At 43.4% G+C, this 13,606-nt stretch overlaps 1 protein-coding gene across 2 annotated transcripts in view; it reads right to left on the reverse strand.

Annotated features, from left to right (window-relative positions):
• SETD3 (SET domain containing 3, actin histidine methyltransferase) overlaps nt 1–13,606 on the reverse strand; it is a 182,043-nt gene that overhangs the window by 58,614 nt on the left and 109,823 nt on the right. The gene's annotated exons all lie outside the window — the stretch shown is intronic.

A 13,606-nucleotide genomic window follows, 5' to 3' on the forward strand; every position in this document is an offset into this window, starting at 1 on the left:
CCCTTGGATAAAGTCATATATTCTATGAATTCCTGATGTAGTATCTTGACATTAATGTAAAACCTTGATATTTATAATTGACAGATATTTAATAAAGCATAGGGCAAGCAGCCTGCTGCATAGCATGCAAATTCTTCCGTTGATCAAAAATACGGAAATGTATTTCAATAAACTATTCCCAAGGAATGTAAGCCTTGCTCTTATAAGCCCTGTGCAGCAAGAAACTTCCTCAAAACGCACCTTACCCTATCCTGCCAGGTCGGTACTCTAATTCAGATGAATAAATTCTATATAAAATGGCTAGAAAGGACAAAAAAATAAAATAAAAATCAAGCACCACCCAGGATCCCTATTCTTTGTTCATTATCCTTACTGCAACATTCAAATAATTTTTTTTTTCTTTGCCAGTAGATCAGGTTCTAGATTAGCTGAGAAATCAGGTGACTAATTGCTTGTACTTCTTAATGGTGGGATTGTGAAGAACAGAGTGGGCGGAAATCAAACATCAAAAGCTGATGCTAGATAAAAGAGCCTATGGCCCATCCACTCCCTTTCTCTCCCTCAGAGATCTTCTATGCTTGAATTCAGATACCGTCCTTACCTCCAGCACCACAGGGAGCCTGTCCCATGCATCCATCACGCTGTTTGGGAAGAAATATTTCCTTGATTGCTCCTGAGTCTACCCCGCTTTCACCTTCACCCCATCATCCCTCATGCCAGAGCTCCTCCCTGTTGAAAGAGGCCCACCTTCTACTTATCTATTCTCCCTCTCCCTCCTTTACTCCAGGGTAGATATGTTTAAGTCTGCCCACATACGCTTCATTATGAAGACCCTTGCCCATTTTAGTAGCCGTCCTCTGAACAGAATTTGGCTTGTGTCCTTTTGAAGGTGCGAGCTTCAGAATTACACACGGTAAGGCAAAAATACAGACGCAATAGCGCCTTCTTCCTGACGGCTCCTTTCCCTAAGCACCTACGCAATCTTCTGGCTTTTGCCATCCTTTACCCCCCTAATTGATCATCTTAAAGATCATCAGATATGATCCCCTCCAGATCCCATTCCTGTTTTGTGCATAGAACTTCACCCCTACACGGGAAAACCCCCAAGGGAGCCGAACACCACAGATGCATGACCCTTCATTTTTGTCATTAAATCTTAAAATGTCAGACTCCAGGCTGTTCCTCAAACATCAGTATTTATTTAAAAATATTACTCTGGGACGTGGCATAGTAAAATATACATATTATTTATACAGGTACAATGCAAACTACAGACAATCACAGGCAAACGGCTGGTAAAAAGCTGATATATCAAGTTGCACGAGCCTGGAAAAGGTAAAGGACTGCTCGTTATGTAGGTGTTCGCGTGCACAATGGGTTCTTATTCTGCTGCTGTAAGCTCCATACGGATGCAGAAAGGGAATTCCATAGTGTTGGAGCAGATGTTGGAAAGGCCCTCTGCCACGTGCGGCTTGTAGTGATGGAATCTCCAGGAGGTCCTGTCTAGTGTAGGTGCAGGAGTATAAATTCTCCATGGAGAGGTCATTGTTAAATATAATCCCTTCTCATCTTTCCCACACTCTGCAGCGTGTCTAACCTATTGCAGATTTTGGTGTCATCCAAAAAACAGGCAAATCTTTCCCAATAATCCTTCCACAATTATCGCTTGGGAAAATGTTAAACCAGGGTGAGGACAGATTCCTGCAGTGCACCACTGGTAATATCCTTTTCCTTGGCCTGAACTCTGTTTACCACTACCCTTTGTCATCTCCCACTCAACCAGTTTCTAACCCAGTCATTTACTCTAGGGCCCAAATCTAGGGCGCTCAGGTTATAAGTCTTCTATGCAGAACCACGTCAAAGGTCTTATCTTCTGCGCTCCCCCGATCTATCTCTTTGGTTACTCAGTTGAGGAAATTGATTAGATTGACATCTGGTGAGATCTGAGGACTGGGATCCTATAATCCACTGGATTCTGGAACCTGCAGGATCCCGTTTTTAGCAGCAATTCAATTTATCTACTCGCCACTGTCCGCAGTCTAACCAGCCTGTAGTTTTCAGATTCCTCCTTACTTCCGCTATTGTAAAGAGAAACCACCTCTGCCTGTCTCCAATCCTTTGGTGCCAGTCCTGACTCTAAAGCAGCATTGAAAAGGGCAGACCACGGAGCTGCCAGAACTCCCTTAAATCCCTCTGTTAAATCCCATCCGGCCCCATTGCTTTATCTATTTTTAGTTTTGCTATCTCCTCCCGAACACAGACTTCTGAAAATTGTTTGAGGTCTCTCTCACTTCCATTTCTATTTGTGGAAGTTTTCCCTGCTCCTATTGCAAGCGCTTTCTCAGGGAACACTTAAATATTCTGTAAGCAATTCTGCTTTCTCGTCAGAGTGCACACATTCCCAGCCTCCCTTCACTTCGGAGTCTTCCAATTCCATTTTTGCACCTTCTCCTACCAGTAACATTAAAGTCTTGCCCCACTATTTTTTTTTTTATTTTCCAATTTTAAAATACAAATTCAAAAGATTTTACAGATATTTTAAATACAGGAATAAGTTCTTTCAACAACTATTTCAGTAATGATCTGTATTTAAGAAGAAAATTTTGAATGAGGTAATCCTCGAGAAGTAAGGAAACAAAAAAAAAAAGTGGTTATAGATAATCATGGACTATCCAATAAACAACTGAAAAATAAGATTAAGACCTAAATGTTTCTATTTACTTGCCACATTTTCCGCGACTAAGGACGCTTGAGGTAACGAATTCAAAAACATTCTTAATTGTGGGACTTCAAAAAAGATAATTTTCTGATTTTGATGCATTATCTCACATCTACATGGGAATTTCAAAATCATTTTCCCCCCCATTTTTTCAATTTCAAGGCAAGAAACTGCCTCCTTCTTAGTTGTGTTAATCTGGAAAGATCAGGATATATCCAAATAGGGGCCCCATGAAATTTTTCCAATCTTTTCCTCATGTAGAGGTGGAAAATAGCATCTCTATCAGTTGCAAACACAAATGTTATATGCAAAGTTGCCCTAGTAGTAATAATAGTTTCTGCAGTAGATTCTAAAACTGCGGTGAGATTTAATTGGTACTCCTCTGGTTTATCATCCAAAGTTGTTTTATTTCCTTTAGATGGAATATAATATATTTTGGAGATAGGTGGAAAAGATTCTTGAGGCATCTGTAGAATATAAGTAAGATATTCTTTAAACATTTCCAACGGAGAAATTAAATCCTGTCTGGGAAAGTTCAAAACTCTCAAATTGAGATATTTCAAAGTATTTTCAATTGCTTCAAATCTTTTATCGTAGAGTATCTCTGTTTTTGTGAATCTTTGATAACGGTTTTCCATCTTATTTACTCTTTCTTCTAGTTGTTTCTTTTCTCCTTCTATTTTTATCACAGCAGACTCAATATTAGTAACTCGCTGATTAGCTACTTCTGTTATATTTGTTAATTTAACAATTGCTAATTCAAGTGCTTTAATAGCTGACCAGATGGAGTCCATTGTAACTTCCACAGGTTTCTCTAACTGCAGAGACGTGTCACTTAGAATGCTAGATTGTTGTTGCCCTTCCTTAACCAAGGTTCCTTCTCCAATCCTTTCCTTAGAATAATTAAAGAGTCGGAAGCAATTAGTGGAGGTGGAGGAGGAGGAGTTGGGGGCGCTGGGACTAAGAGACATTTTGGCCGGAAGGCTGGACACCCGCTCCATGCCCAGTCCTTCAATGGCCCTATTCACCGGTTGCTTATTAGGTACTGGTGAAAAGAATGCCTGGATCTGGGGTTGGGTAGGCTCAGATAAGGGAGATGAAGTAATAACCTCCCTGATCTTTGCTTTCCTTTTTGTATGTGGCATATCAAATGATGTTCAAAGGAAAAATAAAAACAAAGATAGCCCTCAGATCCTGACCACCTCTCCACAATCTTATGAACTGCCTTACTTCTCTCAGAGTGGAGGTTTGGAGAGAGAGAAGAAAGTATTTGAAATTACAAATCTCTGAATTACTACCAATCACCAAAAGGTTCAGAAAAACTTAAGCTTTGCTTGTATTTACTTACTTACTTGGGAAAGGAGATCGGAAACAAGCAAGAGAGAAGGAACAAATTCTTGTAGTTGGTCAAAGCCGCGCGGCTTGGGCGACGTGCGCTCCTATGTTGACTGTGCGACGTAAATAGTCCATTTTTAAAGACCTCTCGGTGACGTCACTCCTGGAAGTGGCCGGGCTCCGTCGGGGTAAGTTCTCCTCTGCCTCCGGTTCCAGTGGTAAATTTTACCTTCGATGTTTAGCAGATATAAAAGAAAGTTCCTCTCTCCTTCCCCTTGTCCCACTATTTTAATGTAGGATCTTTTTCTTCTTCCATTTACCCCCCTTGCTCTCCAGACTACTTTCCCAGCTTCTCTTAGTTTTTCCAGATATTTTTGCCTGCCTTTCTCTATCTCTTGTAGTTTATAAATGCTAACCTTTTGCCCCCTTTCAGCAAATTTTTTAGAAAGCCAAATGACCTGTTTTTGCCTTTTACTTTCCATTAAAAAAAAAGGCTTTGTTGCCCTTACAATGTCTCCTTTTAGTTTTGCTAAATATTCTTCTACTTCCCCTAGCTTATCCCATATATTTAATGCCGCTTTGCGCTACTCCCCCATCTTAATAAAGGTCAGTTTTTCTTAAGTTCAGCACTCTTGCCTTTGAAAAGTAAACTTCACTTAAAACTAAATATGTAAATATGTAATTAATACACAATGTTAAAGTCCAAAGATATAATAATCAATCTCACATTACAAAAAACATGGAATCCAGGAATGTGTCAAAATCTTGAGTTAAAAGTTAAATCCTATATGAAAACAGTCATCTAACTTTTGAAGGCAACGGAGTTGAAGTCCGTGACACAACAGATCACATGCTACACTGAATTTGCTTTTGTGGCGGATTTGGCTATTGTGTATAACAGACTGGCAAACTGCAGGCATGGAATCACAGTCGTGAAAGCAGACTTAGCTCTTGCTCAAGATGCCATCGTTCACCTCATTAAGATTAAACCTGGAACCTAGCTGAGCTGGTCCTCGCCAATTCTTACTGTAGCTCAGTATTTCAATTAGGGACTCTGTTTTGACCCAGCAATTTGTTCCTGCTGCTCTTGGCTTCCAGTTCAGTCAGAAGCAGGGCTGGAATCTGGTACCAGAGGATCCCACTTTATATCCTCTCCCAGCTCACTTGTCCCAGTCATCACAGTGGCCCCCCTTGGCTGGGGGCCCCTAAATTTGGCCACTAGGTATTGCCACTGCATGATGACCACCATCCCCGATCCAGGAATCAAACCCAGGTCCGTCCACATGTCATTGGACAGCATCTGCCACTAAGCCACTGGGCCAGCGTTCACAAAAAGCAAAATAGTTTCCCCAACTAGCAGCTCTACTTTGTGAATAGCCTCTGGCCTCAGCTCTGCTGTGTATCCTTACATGTGTGCACAGAAGTACAGAAATCTTTTTAAGGTTGTTTTGCTTAATACAAAAATAATTGAACATGTCATTGTGTGTGTTGAATTCAATTCCAGGAACCACATCAAAAAGTTAATTATCTAGATTATAATCTCACTCCGTTTTCTAATACATTCTGTAGTTAATAGATCTGAAAATATTAAGATGTATCTTTGCCTAAAATAAACATAAGAAGAAAAAACAAAAGGAGCAAACTGAGTGTAAGCAATATTCCCTTTAAGGTATAGGGAGGAGGTGGTGCTGGTGGTACCACGAGCACCTTTCTCCAGCTGTCAGTCTGAACTCTACTAATTGAATTGTGCCCCGCTACACAGTATTTCTATTTATGATTATTCACTGGTGACATATATTATACTGAGTGAGTCTAGTCTGGGTTGCAGTTTGAACTTTCCCAGCCGGCAGCTGCAGCAGACGTTTGGACACTGTGACGTTCAAACCATGCAAGGGTAGGAGCGTATCTGGGGGGGGGGGGGGGGGGGGGGAGAAAGGTTTTGGCATCCAGCCCCCCCTTAAAGAACCACTGGTAAAGGCTCTGTTTAATTAGAAACGGCATGTTTTACTGGTTATAATTAAACTAATTATATACCTTGTTTAATAAAGTAGGGAAAAATGGATTGAAATCAATGATTTAAAATCAAGGCTTCCTACTTGAGGAATCATATTACAGATACAAAAATCAGTTCTGTTTAATTCAATCCGTCCTGGTGCATAAAATCATGTGCTGACTAGAAACATTAAAAACACAGACGCTTTTCAAAGGGATACCATGCAACTTTAACCCAAAACAGCAGCTCGTCCTCAAGCCCACTGCCCTCACACTCCTAAGGGCCAGGGGTCCATGAGTCCTCTCACCCTGGTCACTCCGGTGTGCTCAGTTACCTCCTCCACAGCGTGATCTGGCTGAATCTGGATAGCCCCCAGTAACGTTTGTTTTACTAACTGTACAGCCTCAGCTGCAAACTCTATTCTTTGAATACTCTACTCTTGAGCAGAACGTGAGGCTACTGAAGGATGCCACACAACATCCATGCAAGGTCCGATGCTTATCGATTCGGACGCGCACATAGGCAGCGGATGGAAATTATTCACGTGCAGCCACTGCTCTCCGGTTGGGCTTCCTGTCCCACAGCTGACGGCAGAGACGGTCTCCGGGGAGATAGCCAGATGCTCTACGAAGTACAGAGCCTTGACAGTTGGCCAAATAAGCAACAGGGCTGTTGGCTGTGGAAGCAGATGCTTGTCCACATTCCTGTCTACGATAATAAGGCTGGAGAACGAACTATTGGGTGGTCAGAAAAGTGAGGCAGAGGGAAGGAATCCACCCTGCCAGAATACTCATTTACTACATGATGAGCAAGAGAAAGTTTACCAAGCAAGGATTAAGCATCAGCTATACTGCGGAAAGATACTGCCAATTACTAAAATGTTAGCATATTTTTTTGTGCATTAGTATTTCTTACCTTTCTCTAAAAACCATTTCAAAAACAATACTACTTCATATTGTTGTCCCTTCAAGCTCTCCAAGATAAACTGGTGAGATCCCCACCTGTCCACAGTGTAAAGTCCTTTCAGATCTCTTATCACAGTTGGTTATGCTAAATTACCCTGGATACCCCATTTTCCTTTATATTTGGTGAAGAATCGCTGGCACGGGGAAATCATATTTCATGAACCAATAGAAACTTAGAAACACCGGTCCCTTTCAGTGCATACCCCTCTATATATCCCCCATGAAGGTGTAGAAAGCCACAAAAAACAAACCAGAGGTTGGTCCCCGTGACCCCCATCACACCTAAGCTGGGGGACTGTGAGGACTGTTTATTCTAAAGGAAAACACAGCTGTAATAGTTAACTTTGAGACTTTATTAGGGAAAGACAGAGACAAAGGGAATAGAGACAGATACTGGAACAAAGTACAGATAAGTTTGTTCCAGGGAGCGACAGGTCCATACAGATGTATAATTACCAAGTCACTCAAAGTTCCAGTAATGTGTAGAACCTTTTATACCTTCCATACTGACCAATCAGAACATACTGAGAGTGTTATTTCTAGATAAGTGCAGGGCTTCTGATTTGGGAATATATTAGACCAATCAGCTAATGGGTCTGGGTGTTGGCCGCATTCCAGCACGTAGCAGAGATGAGATACTTCAGAAAGTCAATGCACAATATCACATACAGGACCCTCTCACATAAAGAAATCATTCAGAATGTTCCATCCAGCAGTGAACCATGCTCAAAGCGGCCACGTGAAATTTCTCCCAATGTGAAGAATCCTTGTTGCCAATGAGAATTCAATATGGAAAACCATGTAAATGCCACTTAGCCTGAAGGTATTCCTTGGATAAAAGCCTGTGCCGCTGAGGCCTCAGTGAAGACATGAGTCTGTCCATTGTAGGTGAGGCGGAGTTTGGCTGGAAATAGCAAAGTGGCCCCTATTTTTAGTTTCGCTAACTGAGAGCATGTTGGAGCAAAAGCTTTCCTTAGCGCCGCCACTGAAGCTGAGTAATCTTGGAACAGGAGCACTTTAGTACCTTCAAAGGTCAGGTCAGATAGTTGACGATATGCCCTCAAAATCTTCACCTTGAGGGCAAAGTTAAGGACCTTGAGGTTGACTGCTCTGTGTCTGTTGTTGGAGGTTCCCCCTGTAAGTGGAGGACCTAGCCTGTGGGCCCTCTCGATGTGCAGTGGGCCGTGTTGGCTGCCCAGTTTCAGGGGCAGGGTTAGCCAGGATTTGAGCCTAGTACCAAGTTCAGATTCTGCGATGCTTTCAGGTATGCCTATGAGCCGTAAGTTGTTCCGGCGCAATCTGTTTTCCAGATCGTCAAGCTTGCTTTGAAATGCCTCCTGGGTTTTCTTGATGCTCTGCAAGTCCTATCCCTGCACCTCCATTTTGTTTTCTACCTCCGATATTCTGCTCTCTGCTGCTTGAATTTGAGAATGAATTTCGGAGAGCTGCGAGCTGATGCCGGTGATCTGGAAGGAAAGCTGCAAGAACTGCCCCTCCAACGCTGCTATTACAGTGGCCGCGATGTCGGCTCCCGTTGGATCTGCAGGGTCTATAGCCGGGGGCGCCTCCTTGGCTTCGGGGCCCTTCAGCCTCTCCTTTTCTTTTTTGCTCGCTTTCATAGAAACATAGAAACATAGAAATGACGGCAGAAGAAGACCAAACGGCCCATCCAGTCTGCCCAGCAAGCTTCACACATTTTTTTTCTCATACTTATCTGTTTCTCTTAGCTCTTTGGTTCTATTTCCCTTCCACCCCCACCATTAATGTAGAGAGCAGTGATGGAGCTGCAACCAAGTGAAATATCAAGCTTGATTAGTTACGGGTAGTAGGGGAAGTAACCGCCGCAATAAGCAAGCTACACCCATGCTTATTTGTTTTACCCAGACTGTGTTATTCAGCCCTTATTGGTTGTTTTTCTTCTCCCCTGCTGTATACAAAGTTCTTGCACTTTCTACTGTTACCGTGAATAATACTCTCATGGGTGGGGGTCTAAGCTGGGGGTCGCCACCCATTCGAGTCTATATACAATATTGGTTTGGATGATCTGTGATGTACGATTTTGCACCTGGAATGTCTGTGGTACAAACGTTACAAGATTCTACAAGCCCTATGGCGATATAAAGTACACATTGCCATGTTGCAGGAGACGAGAACCACTGACTCAGAACATGAAAAGCTGACTAAACAATGGGTGGGGAAATCCTTTTATGCTTCTGCCTCTTCCAATAAAGCAGGAGTGGCCATACTCCTACACAAGTTGATACCCTTTCATTTGCATCACTCAATGCTACACCCAGAGGGCAGGTACCTGTTCTTGGAAATTGAGATATACGGGAAACGCCTGTTGCTGGGAAATATATATGCCCCTAACACGTATTCTCCCGCCTTTTACGACAGGGTACTGCAAATTCTCCAAGATTACTCACATCTTCCACTCATAATGGGGGGGGGAGACTTCAATGCGGTAATTGACCCGTCCGTGGACTGGCAACCCCCGGAGGCAGACCTCAAGACTAGACTCTGTGAGAGGTCTCCCTTTCCTGTGCAAGTTTTTAGACCTAACTGATGTTTGGAGGCTGCTTCACCCTACTGACCTCAATTTCACCCATATTTCCCGAGCCCACGGGTCACAATCATGTATTGATTATCTCCTAGCTAGTTCCACATACTTTTCAAAAGGTAACTGGCTCTGACATACGGCGTTTGGCCATTTCGGATCATGCCCCTGTTTGGGCAGACTTTACGGGCTTGAATAGTACAGGAGGGTGTAAACGCTGGCGATTCCCGGCAAAATTATATTATGATGAAGGGTTCAAATCGTACATACAGGATAAATGGAAGGAGTACGATCATTTTAACCGACAACAGCCGGGTGCTCAGGTCACGGCGTGCACTCATTATGTTTTAGAGAATAGGGAGCCATGGGGAGTGCCCGCTCCGCCCCGGGCTGCTGAAGCCGCTCTCGCCGCCAGCTGTCCCCGGGAGGAGGGGAGAGAGGACTGGGGCTGCTCCGGAGCTGTCAGCGCGGGAGATGGACGCGGCCAGGGCAGGTGAGCGGGGGCTGGCGGAAAGTTTGCCAGATTCACTTCGGTCTTGTCCCGGCGAGTTAGGGGGTCAGGCAGTGAAGCGGGGCTGGCTGGGGCTGCTCGGTGGCCCGTGAAATTTCGTCTCGGCTTGCCTGACGCTCCACACTAACGCAGGGGTAGGGGTAGGCGGTAAATTAGCAGGTTAAACGCACGGCAAAACTGCAGGTTTAAAAAGTGATAATCGGGGCGCGCGTTACTGTATGGGAGGGAATAGCTAATCCGATAGTTTACATCTAATATACATGCCGCAGGTGGAAAGGGTTACCTTTAGATTTAAAGAGGCGGTAAGGATGGGTTAAAAGGGATAGTGAATCGCAGGTAGGACTAACGCGGCCAAATTTTGAGAAGAAAGCGGGTTAGAAGCAGGGTAACCACGGCCGCACTTTACTGTATCGGCCTGTTATTGAGCTGACTTGCAGGAATTCCCAGGACACTTGGACAGGCAGTTGAAGCTGGAGCCATGGTATGATGCCTAATTATAGGGTCATAAAAAGGAGAAGGCAACGGAGGGAAGTTCAGGCTATACTGTCACAATAGAGGCACTCTCTCTCAGGGGTTTCTATAAACACAGCCACAGATGTGTTAATTGCCCTGACCAGCAAGATTTTAACAGAACAAAAGACTATCCAAAGAGTGATGGTAAATGGGCCCCACCTGGGAGAAGTAATCAGGGCAGTTTAGGGATAATCACATCATGCTGTTGACATGACAACCAATGTAAATTATTCTGGGTAGTCACGCACTCTAGAATTTTCTAACCCAGTACTATATTGTATAAAAGAAGAATCAATTCATGTATACGATGAGATGCTGGTGGTCTGTTTGTCAGAGGCATGGCATCAGCATCTCCCAAGAATACTTATATTGATCAATAAAAAATTATGCTTTCTTCAAAAATCTAAGTGTTCTTGTAACCCTGGACATAAGCGTCATAAAGAATGGCCTGGCGCTTAACACTTCTGAAGATACCTCCCTCCGAACCATGTGCTGCTGAGTAACTGTCGCTTTCCCCCTTGTTTTAGTTTAAATGCTGCTCGCTCTCCTTTTTAAAAAGTTAGTGCCAGCAACCTGGTTCCACTCTGGTTAAGGTGGAGCTTGTCCCTTCAGAACAGACTCTGCTGTCCCCAAAAGTTAACAAAACTGAATCCCTCTTCCTGGCACCATTGTCTCATCCATATATTGAAACTCTAGAACTCTGCCTGCCTCTGGAAACCTGTGCGTGTAACAGGGAGCATTTCAGAAATGCTACCCTGGAAATTCTGGATTCCAACTTTCTACCAAAGAGCCTAAATTTGGCTTCCAGAACCTCCCTCTTTCACCTTCCTATGGGGCCAATGCAATAATCTTCGTGGAAAGCAGGCGCTGACTTTTCAGCACCCGCTTTAATGCACGCATGGCGCCCGCAAGGGGGGGGTGCCATGCAATATGTAAATTAGGGGGTCGCACTAGGAAGGAGGCGCTAGCGTCACTTGTGCGACCTTAGTGCCTCCTTGCTAATGCGACCTGCCGTGGCTGCCAGTTAGCGGCAGAGTTTAATCGGCGGCCATTTTCATTACTGGCAGACAGCCGGTTATGAAAACTGACGCCGAGTTTACCAGCATCTGTCTTCATAACTCGGTCTGCCGAGTTATTTTATTACTTTAAAAAAAAGTACAGAAAAGCAGTTTTTTCTGCTTTTCTGTACTTCTTTTCAATACGCTCAGCTATTAACGCCTGCTCCAGGAGCACATGTATCTTTTTGCATATGGAGTGAATGAGTAATAGCTTCATTCACATGCATTTGCGTGTGATGAGCGCTAACTCATTCACCTGCGGACGCATGTTAAATAGGCGCTAATCCCCCTATTGCATTAGCACCTATTTAATCTGCGTCCGACAGCGGGTTAAACAGTGAGCTCGGCTGAGCGCACTGTATTGCATTGGCCCCTATGTCATTGGTGCCCACATATACCACAAGAGCCTGCTCCTCCCCAGCACTGCCTAAAATCCTATCTAGTTGATGTGTGAGGTCCGCCACCTTCGCACCAGGCAGGCAAGTTACTAAATGATCCTCACATCTACCAGCTACCTACATTCCTAATAATCGAATCACCAACTATGATGGGCGACCTAATCTTTCCCTCCTAGGCACTAGCCCTGGGAGACTCCTCAGTGCGAGAAGATAATGCATTACCTGAAGAGCAGATTCTTGCTACAGAATCACATTCTGCTACACCAAACAAGTGACCTTCTTCCTCCAAGGCAGCACCAGGACTGCCAGACTGGAGTTGGAACTTGACTACCATGTTCCTGAAGGTCTCCTCTATATACCTGTCTGATTGTCTCAGCTCCTCTAGGTTTGCCACTCTAGCCTCCAGAGATTAGATTCGTGAGAACTAGGAGTTCTTGGCACCGGCAGAACAAATACAACTTCTCACCAACTGATAAAAATAAATAAATAAATAAATCTTATATGTGATAATCAGTGGAAACAACTGGAAGCCCCCCCCCCCCCCCCTATCTTGCTGCTGGACTGCTGTATTCACTTAATATTACTGAGTTCTTAGTTCAGTTTAGGTTGCTAAGGGAATAGGGATGAGTAATTAAGAGTCCTTTAAATTTATGTGGTGTGCTCACTGTTAATCTGGTAGCGAGTTTTGATAACAGCTGCGGCAATCCTGTGTTTTAAATTAAAAAAAAAGATTTGTTTTTAATGTGAAAGTGTCTCTTGTCTATAAATCACAGAATGAGTTAAGAGTGGGTGGGAGGGAGGGAAAGTGACACTAGAATTACCTAATTTATGCTAACTTTTTATTTAAAGAAAGAGGGGATCCTGTAGTGAGATACCACAAAGTCTTGTGCTCGTTAACACTATTTTGTAGGAAAGATGTTTGGTATCAAAAGAAATAAGTGCACAGAAGAAGACGGGGAAATATCACACTGTTCACAAAGTTCAGGAGAAAACCAATTCTGTAGAGGGTTTTGCCACATTTAAGGTACAACATATTAAGTATGAGTTGGCTCCCTTCCCATGAAGTAAGGAATTCTTCCTATGATAGAGAGAGAAGACTCAAATCAAACGTACACCAACCACCACACAAATGCATCACGTGACCAGAAACTCTGCTAACGTCTGAATCAGTCTTTCCTGCAGTGCAGTCCACTTTACATATGAATCAGGCCCATATTTTTAGACTTGCATCCACTGAGTTTAAAAACAGAGGAGAAAGAACATACTATCTCAATCAGTATTAATCATAAAAAGATTTTGCTCTCTTAAAATCTTCAACAGTTATACATATTACCAATACAGTGAATCGGGACTATGAAGTATATCCTTTTCTGTACATAAGACTCAACCCATGCACATGAACATGTCAAGAGACTAGCATGAGGAGCAGAGATATGTTTTTAAACTGAGATATAAAGGAGATGGTCAAGTCTCTGGTCTCTCAGATATAACTCAGAGGCTAATTACTGCTGACCCGTCACCAGCAGCAAAGGCAAAAAGATAATTAACCATCTCCAG

This window comes from Rhinatrema bivittatum, chromosome 4, assembly GCF_901001135.1.
Source record: "Rhinatrema bivittatum chromosome 4, aRhiBiv1.1, whole genome shotgun sequence".
Classification (NCBI taxonomy): domain Eukaryota; kingdom Metazoa; phylum Chordata; class Amphibia; order Gymnophiona; family Rhinatrematidae; genus Rhinatrema; species Rhinatrema bivittatum.